The 21,927-nt window shown below is 40.1% G+C and overlaps 1 non-coding gene across 1 annotated transcript; it reads right to left on the bottom strand.

Moving 5' to 3' along the window:
* Positions 1–1,218: 1,218 nt before the first annotated feature.
* Positions 1,219–1,290, bottom strand: TRNAA-CGC (transfer RNA alanine (anticodon CGC)). The gene has a single exon. It is a non-coding gene; the product is annotated as a tRNA-Ala (tRNA).
* Positions 1,291–21,927: the final 20,637 nt, after the last annotated feature.

Genomic DNA, 21,927 nt, shown 5'->3' with positions numbered 1-21,927 from the left:
TAACTGCTATGTTAGTGGTAACTGTCATTTTCTCGTAATTTTTCCCAAAGTCTTCTTTGGTTAGTCAAAGATCCTGCAGATTGTGGAGAATTTCCCTCCCAGTGGTGAAGGGCCTGTGATACCTGAATGTCCCAGTTTTTTTGGTTTTGTTTTCCATATCATATTGAGATTCATTTCCATAAATGCATTTCCTTCACTTTACTTTCTCCCTTTCATACATCTTTGTGTATCATTTGCAATTTCTTTTTTTCATGGAAACCAAGGGAAAAAGATCAGACTCATACTTTTACAGTGAAAGGGGTTCCAAGATCAAGTCATTCACGAAGGAAGGGGCAACTTAGAGAATTTAGGTCACTTGGCTAGAATCTTCAAGGCTTCGGGAACTTCCCTGTCCAGATCACATTGTTCCAATATATCCTCGTAATTGGGATCAGAGCCCAAGTTCCCCTTCCCTGCTCCCATATCCCTGCCAAATCTCCATCATGTATTAGTCTGAATAATTAAGATGATGAAAGAAAAAAAAAAAAAATGATGGTGGTGGTGGTGGTTCTAAATTATCTAAATATCTCAAGATATGGCTTGGTGATTGTGCAATCCTGCGCGCAGACACAAAATTTTCATTTTCATTTTCACCAAGGACAGTTTCAGAAGAAGGAATCTCCTCGTAAAGTATAATAGACATTAATATAATGCAAATGTATGTAAATGTTGAGTCCCAAGAATTTATGAGAATTATTTACTTTAAAATTCCATTGCTTTCTATAATTCTGAGTACAGTATATGCACATAAAGAGAAACAGAAAAGAACTACTCACACAGAAATGTCTTCTAGTACAGTATGGAAAAAGCTCCGCCCCGAGAGCGATTGTGGTTTGGTGGTTGAGTTTGTACCTGCTAGCAGAGAGGTCCGGGTTCGGTTCCTGGTCGATGCAACTCGCGCTCTTTACAAGAGGTTCTTTCTTTATGTATATAGCCAAGATGCCTAAAGTAAGTTCAATAACGGCGCGTAAACGCATCAATGCTAATTTTCCGTTTCACTTTAACTTGAAGCAATCAAACGGCTCTTTTGCTGCGCTTCGCTGGGTTTTTTCGCCTCCCTTTAGGATTGTTCTTGGGTGCCCTAGAGTATGTAAGAAGTGCAAAAGGTACGTACAGGTAATGGGGTATAGCGTTCTAGGATATGAAGATGGGAAAAAAAAAAAAAAGATACTGGCTGTTTGGAGATGCCGGGGATTGAACCCGGGACCTCACACATGCGAAGCGCGCGCTCTACCACTGAGCTACATCCCCCAGCCGTTCTTTTCATTTCTGGTATAGCTATTCATTGAGATCATTTAGCTCGAGTCAAATTACAGTAGTAAGACTTCAAGAGTTTCTTCTGTTGGGTACTTTAGAAGCACGCTTCTCCCCTACCCATTCTCTTAAAAGCATCCGGATCCCCACTCAGTGAGCCAGCGGCAAACCCGGAGCCAAAGGTCCGGGCCACGGAGAGGATCCGCAGACCGGCCGCCGGCAGGTCGCCTTGGACACGGGGACCGAGGGGCCGAGTGCCAACCGCGGCCAGCGGGGAAGGACATCCGCCCGTAGAGAGCCCGCCGGAGCCGGCCTCCCCCGCGGTCGGGCCGCTCAGGCGTCCGAGAACCCCGAGGCCGCAGTCCCGCCGGCCGGCGACTCTGCCGCCCCCTGGAACCCGGACGCCGACCGAGAGCCCAGCCTGCGGGACGCGCCGCGAGCCGTGGCCCTGGCGCCCAGGGGACCTGCTCCTGAAGCTGAGCGGTGGGACTTTCTGTTCGCATCCGAAAACTTCTGGATTTTCCTTCCTCCCAGGGGTTGGGGGGTCAGGGCAATCCCAATGCTGTAGGGGCTACGGCCAAATCTTGGGGATGACAATGATTTCACAATATATGCTTCATTTTCATGCGGGCCAAACTGAAAGAAAGAAAATGACATAACCCCCTTCGCAGTTTAATCATATATAAATGGTGGTGAAATTAGGGCGGGAGGCCTGGTCAAGATGAGTTTTTCTGTCTGATATTTACACCTTGGGTCAATCTATCTTACTATGATAGTCATGTGAGACCCTGAACACCTCCTCCAATGCCCTCTGAACCCTCTCTAACGACTAATTCCACCCCCAGGCCCAAATGAAAAAACATTCCTGAATCGAGTTCCTTCGAATACCGCCTGTCTCCAGTTGGTCCAGAGCTAGGTAGTAAGATGAGCTAACTTGCTTTATAGTTAAATGAGGTGTGTTTGACCCTTCCAGATGCGGTTTAAGCTGATAACACCCCAGGCAAGCCAAGACTGGATGGTAGAAGCCTCAAACACCCTGATGGGAGCAAGGGAGAGACTTAGGGTGAGGGGAACCAGGTCAACTCCGGCGGACCTGTAAGGCTGAGCCCAACACGTAGCACACTGAGGGTCTAGAATTTCTGTTCTCTTCAGTTCCTCAGTGCGCCCTTGACGAAGAAATGGGTAGCAGGCCAAAAATCAGAGCAGAAAGCAGAAATTTTGAAATAACTGTGTGTAAACCACAAGAGGTTATTGAAAAGACAGGAAAGAAAGAAAAGACCAAGATGGACGTCAAAGAGGACTCTGAAACTTGGTCTGAACATGGAGCAGCTAAAGCAAAAGGAAGAATTGATGAAGTAAAAGAACTGAACAGAAGATTTCAAAGGGCGTCTGGAGAAGACAAAGTAAAGTATTATAATGTCGTGTGCAAAGACCTGGAGATGGAAAACCAAAAGGGAACAACACTCTCTGTGTTTCTCAAGCTGAAAGAACTGAAGAAAAAATTCAAGCCTCGAGTTGCAATAGTGAAGGATTGTATGGGGAAAATATTAAACGGCGCAGGAAGCATCAAAAGAAGATGGAAGGAATACACACAGTCATTATGCCAAAAAGAATTAGTTGATGTTCAGCCATTTCAAGAGGTGGCATATGATCAGGAACTGATGGTACTGAAGGAAGAAGTCCAAGCTGCTCTGAAGGCATTGGAGAAGAACAAGGCTCCAGGAATTGATGGAATATCAACTGAGATGTTTCAACAAACAGATGCAGCGCTGGAGGTGCTCACTCATCTATACCAAGAAATACGGAAGACAGCTTCCTGGCCAACTGACTGGAAGAGATCCATATTTATCCCTATTCCCAAGAAAGGTGATCCAACCGAATGTGGAAATTATAGAACAATACCACTAATATCACACTCAAGCAAAATTTTGCTGGAGATCATTCAAAAACGGCTACAGCAGTATATCAACAGGGAACTGCCAGAAATTCAGGCTGGTTTCAGAAGAGGACGTGGAACCAGGGATATCACTGCTGATGTCAGATGGATCCTGGCTGAAAGCAGAGAATACCAGAAGGATGTTTACCTGTATTTTATTGACTATGCAAAGGCATTCGACTGTGTGGATCATAATAAATTATGGATAACATTGCAAAGAATGGGAATTCCAGAGCACTTAATTGTGCTCATGAGGAACCTTTACATAGATCAAGAGGGGGATACTGATTGGTTTAAAGTCAGGAAAGGTGTGTGTCAGGGTTGTATTCTTTCACCATACCTATTTAATCTGTATGCTGAGCAAATAATATGTGAAGCTGGACTATATGAAGAAGAACAGGGCATCAGGATTGGAGGAGGACTCATTAACAACCTGCATTATGCAGATGACACAACCTTGCTTGCTGAAAGTGAAGAGGACTTGAAGCACTTACTAATGAAGATCAAAGACCACAGCCTTCAGTATGGATTGCACCTCAACATAAAGAAAACAAAAATCTTCACAACTGGACCAATGAGGAACATCATGATAAACGGAGAAAAAATTGAAGTTGTCAAGGGTTTCATTTTACTTGGATCCACAATCAACAGCCATGGAACCAGCAGTCAAGAAATCAAAAGACGCGTCGCATTGGGTAAATCTGCTGCAAAGGACCTCTTTAAATTGTTGAAGAGCAAAGATGTCACCTTGAAGACTACTAAGGTGCACCTGGCCCAAGCCATGGTATTTTCAATCACATCATATGCATGTGAAAGCCCGACAATGAATAAGGAAGACTGAAGAAGAATTGACGTCTTGGAATTGTGGTGTTGGCAAAGAATATTGAATATAGCATGGACTGCCAAAAGAATGAACAAATCTGTCTTGGAAGAAGTACAGCCAGAATGCTCCTAAGAAGCAAGGATGGCGAGACTGCGTCTTACATACTTTGGACATGTTGTCAGGAGGGATCAGTCCCTGGAGAAGGACATCATGCTTGGCAGAGTACAGGGTCAGCGGAGAAGAGGAAGACCCGCAGTGAGGTGGACTGACACAGTGGCTGCAACAATGAGCTCAAGCATAACAACGATTGTGAGGATGGCACAGGACCAGGCAGTGTTTCGTTCTATTGTGCATAGGGTCGCTATGAGTTGGAACCGACTCGACGGCACCTAACAATAACAAACCAAGGGCTTCATAGTTAACTCCCAGGTAAAAAAAAAAAAAAAAACTGCTTACAGTAATTTAAATAAATAATGGCTCATAATCAGATTTTGTTTTTCACCAGAACAAGCCACATGCTGATCGAAAACAACTACAATACAGAATGACAAAAAAGAAAAAAAAAAAAAGCCACATCAGTGGACAACTATTAAAGAGCCCACTCCAAAGCAGAACATTTCCAAACCAGCCCCGGCATTCCATCCTGAGGCACTGGAACATACACATTTTCAAGTTAATCATGAAACAGAGGACCAGAGCCATCTCCCCACCCCAAGGTTTTCACCAGCGTAAGTTACAAAGATATTACTCAGATAATTGTGAAGAGAGTGAGTTTTATCTCCGATGACCTTGCTTTGACATCCTCTTAGGGTGTTTTATGGCTTATTTCTACATTGCCTGAGGCATTCCCTTTCTGGGCTTTCTTTCTCAGACAATTCTAAAATTTCAGAGCTAAACATAGCCAAGGCCCCTCTTTAACGCTCTCTCATAGGACATGAAGTTGATTAAATGGCCTGGCTTAACCCAAAAGGAAGGCCCTTACCTAGTAAGCTTTTTCAGTCATTGTGCTTGATGGGAGAGGTGAAACAGGAGGTGCGTTTTTGGAATTAAAGGGCCTTTCGGTAAAACTTCTTAGATCACATCTGTCCTGCATGTAAAAATGAAATTGCCTGCCTCAACTCTACTCATAGGTGAAGAGAGGCTGAGAATATGTCCACAATTATGGAGTATAGAAAGCCTCCAGTTCTCTTCTTCCTTCTCCACATCTCTCTCCATTGGGGACAAATTTCCCTCAGTCTCTCTCTGTCACACACATCACACACACACACACACACACTATTCACAGAATTGACCTTAGGCCCCCTATTGAGGCAGGTGACATTTATCTCTGGCCCTGTTCCCACATTCCCTTTCAAATTTCTTGCTTCAGTTCTTGGCATTCTTTGTCTAGCAAGTGTTGAGCATCCTCCTTCCTTTCCAGCTTACAGTGAGCTAAGATGGTTTACCCCTAGTCCAGGCAGTGGCCCTTAGTCCTGACTACACATTAGAATAGCCAGAAGAGCCTTTTTAAAATGCAGATTATTGCTCAGACCAATTAAATCAGAATTTCTAAGTGTGGGGTCCAGGCGCTAGTAGCTTTTTGAACTCTCAGGAGATTCTAATATGCAGCTAAAGCTGAGAATCCTGCTGAAGAGCTACCTGCATTTCTGTAAGGGATGCCTATCTCTTCATTCCAGCATTATTCACAATAGCAAAAAATGGAAACAATCTAAGTGCCCATCAACGAATGAATGGATCAACAAACTGTGGTACATACACACAAGGGAATACTAAATAAAGAATAATGATGATAATAATAATGATAAAGAATAATGATGAATCTGTGGAACATCTCACAACATGGATGAATTTGGAGGACATTATGCAGTGAAATAAATGAATCATAGAAGGACAAATATCATATGAGACCACTATTATAAAAATCGAGAAAAGGTTTACACACAGACAGAAACTTTCTTTGATGGTTACCAGGGACAGGAGAGGGAGGAAGGGAGAATCCCTAGCCAGATAGCAGATACAAGTTAATTTTGCTGAAAGGAAAGGCAATACACAATATGGGAGAAGTCAGTACAACATGACCAAGGCAAAGAAAGACACTGAGTGGTACACAAGAATAAAGGGCAACTGCGGTAAATACTACAGCATGTGTGAACCTGCAACAACAGTAAGAACAAACAATAGTTTACAACTAGCTACACAGGTAGATTTGTGTGCTAAACAGACAAGGGAGGTCTTACGAGAGTACACCCACATGCATACATAGGTATGGTTGTGGATATTTCTACACATATATGTGTATATACTGCAGGTATATTCATATATTTAATAGAGCACACAGGGGTCACAGCTATGGAAACTACTTACTCATTACCAAACACTTCAAAGGTCTGAAATGCTGGACTTGAAGGCTACGGACCATAGCCTCAGGGGACGTCTAGGTCAATTGGCACAATATAGTTCATAAAGATAATTTCTACATGCTTTTTTTTTTTTACTGAGGTGAGTAGTGTCTGGGGTCCTAAAAGCTTTCAAGTGGCCATCTATGACGCAACTATTGATGAGCAAAGGAAAGCAAAGAAAACCAAAAACTCAAGGTAGCAATAGTCCACAGACTAATGGCCCACATGAACCACAGCCTCTACTAGCCTGAGAACAAAAGAACTAGATGGTACACGGCTACCACCACCAACTGCTCTGGCCAGGCTTGCAGTAGAAGGTCCCAGTTAGAGTGGGAGAAAAATGTAGAACCAAATTCAAATTTACAAAAAAGACCAGACTTACTGGTTGAATAAAGACCAGAGGAACCCCCAAGACTACAGCCCTAAGATACACTTCTAACTTGTAATTGAGCCACTCCCTGAGCTCACCTTTCAGTCAACTGATAGGCAAGCCTGATGGGTAGACGATAACACCCATGAGGAATGTGCTTCTTAGAACAATCAACTATAGGAGACCAAGGGGTTAGCATTTGCCAAAAAGCAAAGATGAGAGGTAGGAAAGGCCAGGGAAACTAAATGAATGGAAACGGGGAACCCAGGGTGCAAATGGAGAGAGTGCTGGCACATTGTAGGGGTAGCAGCCAATATCACAGAACAACCTGTGTATGAACTACTGAATGAGAAACTAATTTGATATGTAAACTTTCACCTAAAGCACAATAAAATGTTTTTTAAAAAGAGAGAGAGAGAGAGAGAGACTCTTATTACTAGCCCAGTGGTTCTCAAAGTTGGATGCACGTTGGAAGTACCGGGCAAGCTTTAGAGAAATATTGATGCATGGGCCTCATCCCCAAATATACTGATTTAATCAGTCTTGGGGAGTGCCTGGGTGGTGTAAATATTAACGTGCTAGAAGGCACTAGTTAGGCAGCTAACAGAAAGGTTGCAGGTTCGAGTCCACACATAGATGCTTCAAAAGATAAGGGCTGCTGACCTGCTTCTGAAAGATCAGCCATTGAAAACCCTGTGGAACGCAGTTCAACTCTGACACACATTTGGTCGCCAGGAGTTGGAGAGAAACTGGTTTTTAATTGGTCTGGGGGTGGCCTGAGCAAGAGGCTTTTAAAAGGTGCCCCAGATGATTCTAATGTGCAGCCAAGGTAGAAAACCACTGCATTCAAACCTATACCTTCTCAAGTTCTCCCAGTTGTCTGAGGTGTTGAGACGGTAGTAATTCTGAAAGTGGAGGACTTATTGCCCAGAACCTCCCACACTCAAGAATTAGCGTTGCTGGAGGAAGACAAAAGCTGACTCATTCCAACCTCTTCTTCTTATTTTCCTCCATATAAAATAAAAAACGGTGGAGGCAGGTATTCAAATGCTAAAAACAAGCACCTCATATGTCCTGCCTTCTCTACCCCTGCTTACATGAATGGATTCCCCCAGCGGGGTGTCTCTGCTGATCTGCCAGTCCTTGGAATGGCTTGAGAAAAAAAAGGGACTACAAAATGGGTGGAAGGAGAGTAATCTGCACTTGGCAATTGGAAATGCCTAGTGCTTGTGGCTTTCTGGATGAAAAAGGAGCGGATTGCTGTACTCAACACCTAAAGAAAAAGGCAGCTTATTGAAATACATGATTTTGCTCCTCAGGGTCATAACTATTAGTTAGTAATTCTTTATCACCACAGTTAATTATCATTAATAATAACCTGAGGGTCAAAAAAGTTACTAGTTACATTTAATTAAGAGAAAATTAATAAATATTATTCTTTTCAGTAAGTATCCCAAAGTGAAAAATTACAGTGATTGTAATTTGCTTTTAGAATTAGAAGTATTTATTGAACAGTAAGCTAGATCCTACTTGGAAAGATGCAAACTGTATAATTTAGATTCTGGTTATAAATTGATGGAGACAGAAGGAGGTACATTTTTAAGATGACATTTAACAGGGAAAAGAAGTTACAAAAAACCCATACTTCTGGAAATTATCAAGGGTCAATCAGTTTAAGAAAGGGTGTTTCAAGGCTGGAGGGAGAATTTTTAAACTATCTATACATGGTATGTAGAATAAAATTATGGACAATTTTAATTTCTTCTCTAGTTATCATGATGTTGTTTATCATGACATTGTTAATTGGTGATACCAGTGATCACGAAGAGGATGCAGGACTGGACAACAGTCTGTTGTGTTACGTATAACCAATTCTACAGCAACTAACAACAACATATGCACTATGAAAGAGTTTTCCAAATATAGCTGATCTATTCAAAGATGGGGGTTTCCATAGTCTTATAATATTAGCCCATTCACAAAATCTGGAAATAGAACACTTATTTTCTTATTGTGGTCTCTGACTGAGGTCTTGTTTTGCTGACCAGCTTTGTTGCTGTTGTTAGGTGCTGTTGAGTCGATTCTGACTCATAGGGATCCAACATACAACAGAGAGAAATGTTGCCTTGTCCTGCACCATCCTCGCAATTGTTGATATGTTTGAGCCCACTGTTGGAGCCACTGTGTTAATCCATCTCATTGAGGGTCTTCCTCATTTTTGCTGACACTTTCTTTGCTTTTGTAAGCATGATGTCTTTCTCCAGGGACTGGTCCCTCCTCCTGATAACATGTCCAAAAATACTTAAGAAGAAGTCTTGCCATCCTCACTTCTAAGGAGCCTTCTGGCTGTACATCTTCCAAGACAGATTTGTTCATTCTTCTGGCAGTCCAAGGTATACTCAAAATTCTTAGCCAACACCATAATTCAAAGGTATCAGCCCTTCAGTTTTTCTTATTCATTGTCCAGCTTTCATGTGCACATGAAGCAATTGAAACTGCCATGGCTTGGATCAGGCGCACCTTTGTCTTCAAGGGGACACCTTTGCTTTTTAGCACTTGAAAGAGGTCTTTTGCATCAGATTTGCCCAATGCAATGCGTCCTTTGACTTCTTGGCTGCCGCTTCCATGGGCGTGGATTGTGGATCCAAGTAAAATGAAATCTTTGACAACTTCAATATTTTCTCCGTTTATCATGAGATTGCTTATTGGTTCATTTGTAAGGATTTTGGTTTTCTTTATGTTGAGGTGTAATCCATACTAAAGGTTGTAGTCTTTGATCATTGGCAGTAAGTTCTTCAAGTCCTTTTTACTTTGAGCAGCCAAGGTTGGATCATCTGCATACTGCAGGTTGTTAATGAGTCCTCCTCTAGTCCTGATGCTGTGTTCTTCTTCATCTAGTCCAACTTCTTGAATTATTTGCTCAGCATACAAATTGAATAAGTATGGTGAAAGGACACAGCCTTGACACATACCTTTTCTGATTTTAAACCAGCTGACTAGCTAGCCCCCTGAAATTAGGTGTTGTATGTTATTCTATATGAATTCTCCACAACACCACGCACTCACTGAGCTCTCAATAGGCATAGAATACATTCTGGTTTACAATTTCATGTAGGAAATTTGTAAAAACGGTGCTTGAGGGAAAATGGGCATAAGGGATTCTATTGGGATGATAAAGATATTCTAAAACTAGATTATGGTGATGGTTGCACAACTTGGTTAACTTACAAAAAAAATCACTGAGTTGTACTCTTAAAATGGATGAATTTACAATATGTAAATTATACCTCAATAAAGTGAAAAAAATGGGAATGTTTAAAGAATGGAATGAGTTAACAATGGAATGAGGTTAACATGGCAGTGAGAAGTTACGTACGCAGACTGAATGACTAACTGGATATGGAAAAGGAAAAAGATGATACGTGAAAGAGGGAAAGTGGAGGATAAAGTCAAAGGGAAAATGATTTTCTGTGAGTGTAGAATGAAAGGAGCACGTCGTTACAGAGATAGAGAAATTACCATCAGACATGAATATATAATTGCTACAGTGATAACCAAAAAAAACCCGTTACTGTCGAGTCGATTCTGACTCAGAGAGTGCTAACTATGTGTAGGGTGCTGAGCTAGACATAAACAAAAATTGCAATATAATATGATAAATTCTAAATTGGAGTTTTGCACGAAAACAAAGACTCAAGAACATTGCAATTTGTCCAAATTCACACAGGGAGAGATGTTGAAAGCAGAAGTCAAACCAGGTTGGAGGTTCAAACCTACCGAGCAGCATCACAGAAGAAAGGCCTGGTGATCTGCTTCTGCAAAAATTACAATCAAGAAAACTGGTCTCGCTGTTTTGGGAGCAAGGAAGAATAAAGAAAGCTAAAGATACAAGGGAAAGATTAGTCCCAAGGGCTAACTAACGGACCACATCTACCACGGCCTCCACCGGACTGAGTTCAGTACTACCAGATGGTGCCCGGCTACCACCACTGACTGTTCCAACAGAGATCATAATAGAGGGTCCTAGACAGAGCTGGAGAAAAATGTAGAGCAAAATTCCAACTCAAAACAGAAAGACCATACTAGCTGACCTGACAAAGACTGGAGAAACCCTGAGAATATGGCCCCCGGAAACCTTATCAGCTCGGTAATGAAATCACTCCTGAGGTTCAACCTTCAGCGAAAGACAGGCCCATAATACGAGACAAAAGGGGTACACCAGCCCTAGGGCAAGGACTAGAAGGCAGGAGGGTACGGGAAAGCTGGTAATAGGGAACCTAAGATTGAGAAGGGAGAGTGTTGACATGTTGTGGAGTTGTTAACCAATGTCATAAAACAATATGTATGCTAACTGTTTAATGAGGAACTAGTTTGTTCTGTAAACCTTCATCTAAAGTACAATAAAAAAACAAAAAAAAAACCCTGTGGAACAGGTCTACTCTATAACACATAGGGTCACCGCGAGTTGAAAGCAATTTGATGGCAATGGAATTTTTGTATTGTATTGTATTGTATTGTATTGTATTGTATTGTATTGTATTGTATTGTATTGTATTGTATTGTATTGTATTGTATTGTATTGTATTGTATTGTATTGTATTGTATTGTATTGTATTGTATTGTATTGTATTGTATTGTATTGTATTGTATTGTATTGTATTGTATTGTATTGTATTGTATTGTATTGTATTGTATTGTATAACTATCCTTAGTCGATTAGAAGCTGATTAAGAGGAGGAAGATAGCTATAGCTTTTCCCTTGGATTCAGAAGTTTAGCTCTTAAAAGTCCTTTCCAATTCTAAGCTTTTGTTATCATGTTACAAACTTCTTAGAGTGGAAAACAGGAAATAAATGTTAACTGCTATCCAAAGTACTCATATTTCTTGTAACTCTTAACTAACAAAGAAGATGACGCTCCACTTATCCTCTCTAAAAAACTAAGCGTTTTCCACTGGCATACAGAAAGTCAGGAAGAATAATAAAAATGCCTTCGCATTTTATTAAATTTAGATAAATGTTGTGTGGAATCCCAGAAAAATTTCATAGCTCTGATAATAAATATTTACACATTTATATATGTATATCATGATAATGTATAATAATTAATATATGCTTTAAGAACTCTGTATGTCTTTGTTAATGTAAAAAACTTCTTATATGCATTTACAAAATAGTGATTGCCTAATGGATAGATTGGAAACAGACTTAAGATACAATTGTCCAGGATGATTCCATTTCCTAGCTTTAACAGTTACATGTATGGTGGTGTCATTCAATGAGACAGAAAACACTGGAAGGAGAATGAGTTTTATAGGTGAACGTTAATTTCATTTTTATTTTGTTCCAGTTTGGGGTGCATTCATCTTGCCAAAGGGAGATTTTAAGTAGATACTCAGACGATGGATGTGGAGACAAGAAGAAAGTTTTGGCATTGAGGTATAATTCTGAGAGACGTTAGTATAGGGAAGATAAAACAATGGACTTGGAGGGGATTGTTTAGGAAAAAAAAAAAAGAGAGAATGAGACAAGAAGGGACTAAGGCCTAGATTTAAGGAATTCTGATATTTAAAGACTAAAAAAAGAGAATGAAAAGGAACAGCCAGAGAAATAGGAAGAAAACCAGAAGAATCAGATTTCAGGGATCCCAAAGGGATCTAAGGTTTAAAAGGCTGGCACCTGAGAGTCAGGTAAGATACCCAAGATTTAAAATGCCCATTAGATTTAGTGATATGGAGGTCATTGGTGACCTTTAATAACAGCTGTTTCACTACAAAAGTGAATGTTAATTCTTCTAGTATATGCCATGAAATTCATACTCATCGTCTCTGAGTTTTCCTGTCTTTTTCTTATCGAAAGAGCCCATTTTATGCTCTTCACCTTTTAATATACACCTTAAAAAAAAAAAAAAAACTGTTTCTTTTGAAACTTAAAATAATTTCATTTGGAAATTAGATCCAAGGAATCAAGAAAGAACAAGAGACACAAATACCTTCAAGTCACAGAGGAATTTACAAATAGAAAAGGTTCTTCCTTCTATTCTAAAAAAGGTCACCTTTATTTATTTACTCATTCTATTACTTAGCAAATATCTATTGAATACCTACCATATACCAGGGGATATGCTTGGGGCTGGGCATAACAAAGTGACAAAGTTAGTACTGTCCCTGCCCTGACTATGCTTGGGGGGCAGTGGGAGGAGACAGTCAAGCAACAGAAAGTATCGATAGTGTTTTTATGATAGGAGAAGCTAAGGCTTCAATGTGAACACACAGCAGGAACACCTAATCCAGATCTAGGGAATCGGGAAGACTCTGGAGAGATTTATAATATGACTAGCATTTAGCCTATGAGGATCAATGAGGATAAGGAGGATGAAGAAGACCATTCTAAACAGAAGGAACAGAATACACAATGATCCGCAAGCCAAGAAAATCATGATGGATTTAAAGAATGGAAATAAATTTAGGGGAGGCTGTATTGTGAAATATAAGAAGGAAGAGATGAAACTGGAAAGTAGGCAAGGTCCAGGTTATGGAGGGTCTTCTAAATAGTTGATGAATTTATAGAGCTCTGAGAAATCATACAGGGTTCTAGAGAGGAAAATAACGAGATTTTACCTTTAGAATTGTCATTCTGGCTATAGTATACAGAACATATGGGAGGGGGCCCCTGACAGGAAGCTCAGAGACAACGGGAAGCTGCCTCTTGGTACCTAGCAAAGGGATAATGGTGTCGGGCAAGAGACGATGATTTAGAACTGTGCTGTTTTTGAGGAGCCCTGGTGGTACAACAGTTAATTGCTCGGCTGCTCACTGAAAGATTGGCTGTTTGAAGCCACTCAGTGGCTCCATGGGAGAAAGACCTGGTGATCTGCTTCCATAAAGATTAAAAAAAAAAAAAGAATTTTTTTTTTTTTTTGCCTAGAAAACCCTGTGGGGCAGTTCTACGGTGTCACAAAGTCAGAAATTCACTCAACGGTAGCTAACAACAACGACATATGGCTATTGAGCACTTCAGATACGGCTAATCCAAATTGAGACTGTAAAATATCCCATTATAATTTTTCATAAAGACTAAATGTTGAAATTGTAGTATTTTTTGATATATTGGATAATATAGAATTAACTTCTTTCTTTTTACTTCTTTTGTGGCTACCAGAAAATTGAGTATTTTATATATGTACCCCACACTGTATTTCGGAAACCCTGGTGGCGTAGTGGTTAAGTGCTGCAGCCGCTAACCAAAAGGTCAGCAGTTCGAATCCACTAGGCGCTCCTTGGAAACTCTATGAGGCAGTTCTACTCTGTCATATAGGGTCACTATGAGTCGGAATTGACTCGATGGCAATGGGTACAACGGGTACACTATCTTACTGTTGGACAGCACTAACCTACATTCTTCATGTTTGGAACTTAGAGAAAGTTGGATGAATGAAGAGCTATCCAAGAGATAAGTTTGGCAGAACTTGCATATCAATTGGATATGGGGTGGGAGGGAAGGAAGTAGAAGGAATAATCAATGATTCCCAAGTATCTGACTTAAGCAAATAAACAGAAGGATGGCAACTTGAGGAGAACCTAGGAGTAAGAAGGTTTTTTGTTTTGTTTTTATTTTAAGATGGAGTAGGGTTTTCATTAGTTTTGAATGAAAATATGAAGGAATCAGAAGTGAGGGAGACATGAAAGGTATGAGGAAAAAGGAACCCTTGAGACAGGAGGGATTCAGAACACAAGTAGAAGGGATAACCTTAATTAGACGGGAGGCACACAAACCTTGTTTTGGCAAAAGCAAAGCAGGGACAGATGTGCCCTGGGATATAGTTAATTTTATAGATTTGGACTACTAAATTAAAGATGTTCCCATTAAAAAGCTTCTATTTTCTCTGCAAAGAAGAGAATTCACGTGCTTGGCCTCAAGGGGCCAAGTTATTGTGTTTAAAGATGTGAAGAAAGTGGAAAAGCCCTAAAGGAGCTGGGGGATTTCCAGGCAGCACTGAGACTAAGCTGAAGCAGTAGAGAGGAATGTAGAGAGCCACTCAAACACCTGCAGGCACAGAGAAAGGGAATAACCAGATCGTCTGGGTGGAGATTCTGTTAGGTGTCTGTGGCAAAAGGACAAAGGGGCCAGGAATTTTGAGGAATGACAGGAGAATGACTGAAGAGATGAACATAGAATCTAAGATAGAAAGGAAAAGCAGTAAAAAGAGGAATGGGTTGATGAGAGAGCTCTGGTTGGTGAGATGCTTGGAATTAATATTTCAAATATGGGGATGTTCTTGGTGATGCCATGGCCTTGGGAATGAATACCTGAAGTGGAGTGGAAGTGAAGGTTATTAAAGATGAGAAGATCAAGGAACCAAAAAAGCTTGAAACATTCACAGGAACATTTATATCACCTCGGGAGAAAGGCAGGATCTGGGTGGAGCAGGCAGTGAGCCAGAAGCACACATTTTCAAGGAATGGGGGGGAGGGGATAACAGAAGGGAAGTAGATTCACAGCATAGTAACTACCCACTGGTTTCACCCAGAAGCTCTGTGGGGAAAGACCTGGCAATTTGCTTCTGAAAAGATTAGAGACAAGAAAACCCTACAAGGCAGTTCTACTCTGTCACATGGGGTTGCTTTGAGTCTGAATTGAATCAGTGGTACTTAACAACAACTATCCAATAATTGTTAGTTTCTTTTCACAGTTCAAAAACAACAACAAAGTAACTCTATCTTGCAATTTCATGTTAGAACCAAATTACATCCTTCTCTCCACAAACATACGGAGACACACATACACCTATAGTCTTTCTCACCACACAAACACATACTGATACACCCACCCTCTCAAATATGCGTCTCACTACTGACATCCGTGAACACGGTTCTTTAGACCAAAACTCTCATACAGAGAATTTGAGGAAAATGTATCAAATTATGCCTTTTTCGTGTGTGCGCTGCAGATCAATAATCCAAAACCAAACCAAACCCGTTGCTGAGGAGTTGATTCCAACTCATATCGAGGCTGTAACAATAGAAACTTTACACATTGGTTCAAACAATAGCTTCTAAAGGTTAGGGGGTGGACTAGGCTGGTACATGCTGAAGAACCATTTTTAAAGGTAGATTTTTATAGTGAAAAGAATGCTGAAGTAGGAATCAGAAAACCTGGTTTCCAAGGTGTTGTTGGATGGAACATTTACCTTGCTGAATTCCCGTCTCCCCATCTATAGAAGACAGTGGCTTTTAAAGCTCCTACAACTCACCAGGGTCTTTACGATGAATCAGTAAGAAAATATACGGGAAATGTCTTTGAGATCATTAAATCCTGAGCTGACTGTAGTGAAGATTTTTGGTGGTACCAATACTAATAATATTCTCATTCATAATGGGGAATTGGGAATTAGGTCAAATTATGATTTCGGAAAGATATTTGATTGTTTATTCATTATTCTACTTTTGTGGGATTGCTTTCATTGTTTAGGGGAAGTACTAAAATATATCATCTCTTAAATTTCCTTAAAACTGTGGACATTGGGTCATTTCATTGGCATCACCTGAGATATTTCAAAGGCAGTTTCGTGAACCCAGTACTTAGAGATTCTGCCCTTTGAGCTGAGGCTGAAGAACCTGTATTTGGAATAAGCTTTCTAGTTGGCTCTTTGCACGCTAAAATTTTTTATAACAATTTTGTTGAGATACAATTCACATACCATACAATTCACCTACTTAAAGTACACAGTTCAATGGTTTTTAAAATAGTCACAAAGTTGTGCAGTCATCACCAAGCAATTTGAAAACTATTGGATTAGGTAAAACTTTTACTGTGGTTGAGGCTGCTCTGTGGTTAATGACCTGAAACCCAAGTATAAAAAGAAAAAAAAAAAATCATTGTGTCACATAGCCAGCCGCTTTCCTAGAGCTGGTGGTCTTCTGCTAAACAAATTTCCTACATTTTACAAAAGTGTTAGGAGGTACCATAGGGGGCACAAATTGCTGTGTGGCCAGAGAAGCCTGTGATTTTGATCCTCTCTGAAAATCGGGCAAGGCTTGGCCTTCTCTTTCCACCCTGAGGATCACAGAGCATTTGCAAGGGCAAGAATTATGATTACTCTAATGTTCCTCAGTTCCTCCTAAGGCCTGTTTTCTAATCTAATGGTCTTTTTCTCTTCTTAAGAATTCAGGATCAATGAAACTTCCCAATATTTTTAGACAGAGCATGTCTTTCAATAGCTTATTGACATTTCAGGTTTATCAGCTTCCAGAACTCCATTGTTGACAAAGTTCCACCTCTTAATTAGAAGGGACCAACTTTAAAAAAGCCACTTAATTATTTCCATAGTCGGGAGGTTGTGAGCCAGAAACATCCGAGGTTTTAGAAAAGGCCACAACTCTAGTTAGGCTGATGTTTTGGATATTTTGCAAAGTGCTTTTCTTACTCTGTGGGAAGAAAAACATTCTGGAGAAAGCATATTGGGAAAGCTACTTAAGTTTCTTCTCTGATTTTCAGAGACAGGGTTTCTCATTTATGGTGTGGTAAATTTGTCAAGCATCATATTCATTTGTGGCTCTTATTTGTGATCATATGTATATATATATAAAACCAAATCCACTGCCATTGAGTCGATTATGACTCATAGTGAACCCATAGAATTTCCAAAGCTGTAAATCTCTACGGAAGCGGACCGCCACATCTTTCTCCCACAGAGCTGCTGGTGGCTTCCAACTGCTGACCCTTCAGTTAGCAGTTCAGCACTTTAAGCACTGCGCCACCAGGGATCCTTGTATAGATGATATAGGTATAGACAGAGATAAACATAGATATATACTCACAATGTAATTATATTCACTATATATACACTATATATATTGTGGAAACCCTGGTGGCATGGTGGTTAAGTGCTATGGCTGGTAACCAAAGGGTCGGCAGTTTGAATCCTCCAGGCGCTCCTTGGAAACTCTATGGGGCAGTTCTACTCTGTCCTATACGGTTGCTATGGGTCGGAATCGACTTGAGGGCACTGGGTTTTATATATATATCTATATATATATATATATTATATGGGTGTGTGTGTGGGCTGGTGTGTTGTTGTGTTCAGTATACACATACATGCACATACACACACCTAGGCCTCTCTTCTATTGGAATTGAGTCACTCTAGCCAGAGGGTCATATCAGCAACATCTGAGTTTGCTTATGAATATAAAAACAAAAAACAAACTCTCAGAGAGGTTTTGGACAATTCCTTTCTTTTTATATATGAGAAAGCTAAGGCCTAGAGAGGTTTGGTAACTTTGAGCTAGAGCACGCTTTTCTGCTTTCCTTGGAGTAGGTGGTCACATTTCTACAGGAAGCTGTCTTTAATTAAAGTAAGGTACTCAATCGAATATGATTTTCAGGGCAAGACCCCAAAAGTTATAATGAAGTAAGTCAGAGCCTCTGTTAATAAGCAAGTATTGAATTTTCAAGATTATCATGTTAAAATAAAAAGATTGCAAGTTATATTTTAAAGTTGGTTATTTTCCTTTACTGTATACAAATACTGTCAGTTCAGTATAAAAATCAGCTCAAGCTATCTATGAATGGTTTCCAAATTCCAAAGAGCTCTGTCTGGGTCCATTGTTCAAACTACTGGTAATATTGCCACATATAGACGCCATCATGGTTTAACGCACATGCCCTGGCAACATTATCCTTGTTTGTATGTCTTGATGAAGCCCCTTGTTCCAGGAAATACTTTGTCATCATGCCCTTGACCATTTTTGGTTGCCATCAACCACATCACAAACTTAACACTCAGCTTTCCCAGTCAATCTTTCCAGGGGCCCAACTTACCTCTTCTGTTTGGGTTTCCATGCTGACATTTAGAAAAACAACAGTGTCGCTCGACTCATAAAGCCCTTTCTCTATGTTCCTTACTAATTTTAATATTGACTGTCTCCTAAAAGTTCTAAAATATTTTAAGGATTTTTCTTTCCTTTTTTTTTTTTTTTTTTTTTGCATGATTGAGCTTCCAAGCTTGTATTTTTTAAGTGCTTCCAAAATTTTTCTTAACATATGTTGCACGAAGTCTGTCCTATTAACAGAACCCACTCTTCTTCCAAATAGTATGAAAATCCAAAGATTTAGCCTTTCAAAGAATGCTTTTAAGTTGCACAATTAATTTGAGCTTTGCATTTAGCTGAAACCAATTTGTTTAAATTAGGTTTTCCTATGTATCTTATCTATATCATCAAAGATTCTGAGTTCAAATCCATTTCTGGAACACCCAATTTGGTGTGTATCTGCTTGGGGATGTATTTCTTTGTACTGAGAACTGTGAAAGATTGTTAAAACATGAACACAGCAGTCTAACATTTGATTCTAACATTTTTGAGCAGCTCTCCTTTGCTTTCCCTTCCCACTTAGGAAATTCTATTTCAAATCATTGGATCTGATAAGAATGTGTAGCAAATTAGGAATTTTAGTGAAGCATTATTGTGTGTGATTAAGCACGCTGACTCTGGAATCAGACTGCCTACTACCAGATCTTAGTTTTACCACTTTCTAGCTGTGCAAGCTTGAGAAAGTCTTATCCTCTCTGTGCCTTAGTTTCCAAATGGGAATAACCATAGGTAAATGGGAATTGAGAAGCTAACATATGCAAAGCACTTGGAACTGTGTTTGGCAAGCAGAAGAAATGAATTTTAGCTATCGCTATATAACTGCATTAAATAGAATAAAATATATAGATCATTTACCAAGAATATAGATACCAGAAAGCTTGAAAGTTACACAAAAGAGATCCCTGGGATACACAGAAAAGATAATTCTGTCCGGGGGGTGGGGAAGGGGGTATTTGAGAGAGGTTCCTTTGAAGAATTTTAGTTATTGCCTTGGATTTCAATTTGCCTCATAAAGAAACTAAAACAAACCCATTGCTGTCCAGTCAATTCCCAGTCATGGTGAGTCCGTGTATTACAGAACAGAACTGCTCCACAGGGTTTCCTTAGTGGTGATCTTTACCGAAGCAGATTCCAGGCCTTTCTTTGGTGGTGCCACGGGTGCGTTTGAGCCATGAACCTTTAGATTAATAATGGAGCACAAACAGCTTGTGCAACCCAGGGACTTATCAAAAAGCAATAATTCTCTAAAATGTAATGCTTAAGGAATCTTCTGTGTCTCTTATTTGCAAACATATGCAGTTTTGATACTCACTTCATGATAGGGTTAGAATTTGAATGAAATTTTTTCCAAATGATTTTGACTAATCTGAGTCATCATGATCCTGGAATTCTATCATGACAACTATAGAAGGCTGGAGAAGTCTGTGGGGAAGGAATGAGAAAGAGGGCAGGAGGGTTGCTTGTTCCCATCCACCAGGATGACTGTCCATAAAATCTATCCACATCTATCACAGACTTGAGGCAAGGCCAGAGCTGAAATACATATCTTGAATATAATTTAGAATGTGGCAACGGGTTTGGTCTTTAGCTTGGAATTCTTGATTTACCTTGTTTTGGTTAGGCAAAGTTCATTTCTCCTGGCAATGACTCAGATGTCACACTAGACTTTTCTGCTTACAGGTCTGCTTGTGGTTTGTTGAAATATTTTAACTATTGATAGGGCTTTACTTGTTCATTAAAGGAATGGTCAGGGCACATGATTAAAAATTCTCCATTGGAGAATGGAGATTAAATGTGTTTAATGAGAATGATAAATGTATTTCATTCCTCAGTGGGGATAACGTACAGTGCAATTTACTATATGCCCTAAGGATATGAAGAGAATAGTGATGGCCCCCCAAAATTCAACATTTAAATAATAACTGGGACTCTCTTGGGCTATATGAGTCCAACTTCCTTATGTTCTATGCTGAGGAATTTAGTAATTAATTATTTGTAGTTTATGTTATTCCTAGTCCTGCCATCTAAGTAAATTTCAAAAAAAAAAAAAATTTTTTTTTTTTTAGGCAGATTTAGGAGCAGCTGTATGCTGAGCAAATAATCTAAGAAGCTGGACTATATGAATAATGGGGCATCAGGACTGGAGGAAGACTCATTAACAGCCTGCATTATGCAGATGACACAACCTTACTTGCTAAAAGTGTAGAGGACTTGAAGCACTTAGTGATGAAGATCAAAGACCACAGCCTTCAGCATGGATTTCAGGTCAACAAAAAGAAAACAAAAATTCTCACAACTAGACCAATAAGCAATATCTTGATAAACAGAGAGGAGATTGAGGTTGTCAGGGATTTCATTCACTTGGATCCACAATCAACACCCACGGAAATAGCAGTCAAGAAATCAAAAGATGTATTGCACTGGGCAAATTGGCTGTAAAAGATCTCTTTAAAGTGTTGAAAAGCAAGGATGTCACCGTGGGGACTAAGGTGGATCTGACCCAAGCCATGGCGTTTTCAATTGACTTACATGCATGTGAAAGCTGGACAATGAATAAGGAAAACTGAAGAAGAACTGATGCCTTTGAGCTGTGGTGTTGGCGAAGAATATTGACTGCCAAAAGAACGAAAAAATCTGCCTTGGAAGAAGTACAACCAGAACGCTTCTTAGAAGCAAGGATGGCGAGACTATGTCTCACATAATTTGGGCATGTTATCAGGAGGGATCTGTCCCTGAAGAAGGATATCATGCTTAGTAAAGTAGAGGGTCAGTGAAAAAGAGGAAGACCCTCAAGGAGATGGATGGACACAGTGGCTGCAACAATGGGTTCAAGCATAGCAACAATTGTGAGGCTGGCTGAGGATCAGGCAGTGTTTCATTCTGTTGTACAGAGGGTCACTATGAGTTGGAACCAACTCGACGGTACCTAACAACAATGACACTGGTGCAGTGGTTAAGAGCTTAGCTGCTAGCCAAAATGTTGGCAGTTCAAATCCACCAGCTGCTCCTTGGAAGTTCTATGGGACAATTTTACTCTGTGTAGTTGCTATGAGTCAGAATCACTCAATGGCAGCGGGTTTTTTTTTTTTTTTAAAGCCTGTTTAGGAGTCCCTGGGAGGTTCAAATGGTTAACACATTTTGCTGTTAAACAAAAAGCTGGAGGTTTCGGTTCATTCAGAGGTGCCCCAGAAGTAAAGCCTGGTGCTCTGCTTCTGAAAAATTGCCTCTTGAAAAC

Source organism: Elephas maximus, chromosome 6 (genome assembly GCF_024166365.1).
Source record: "Elephas maximus indicus isolate mEleMax1 chromosome 6, mEleMax1 primary haplotype, whole genome shotgun sequence".
In the NCBI taxonomy this organism is placed as follows: Eukaryota; Metazoa; Chordata; class Mammalia; order Proboscidea; family Elephantidae; genus Elephas; species Elephas maximus.
Note: the sequence above shows the minus strand (reverse complement) of the source record. Positions and strands in the feature narration are given on the sequence as shown.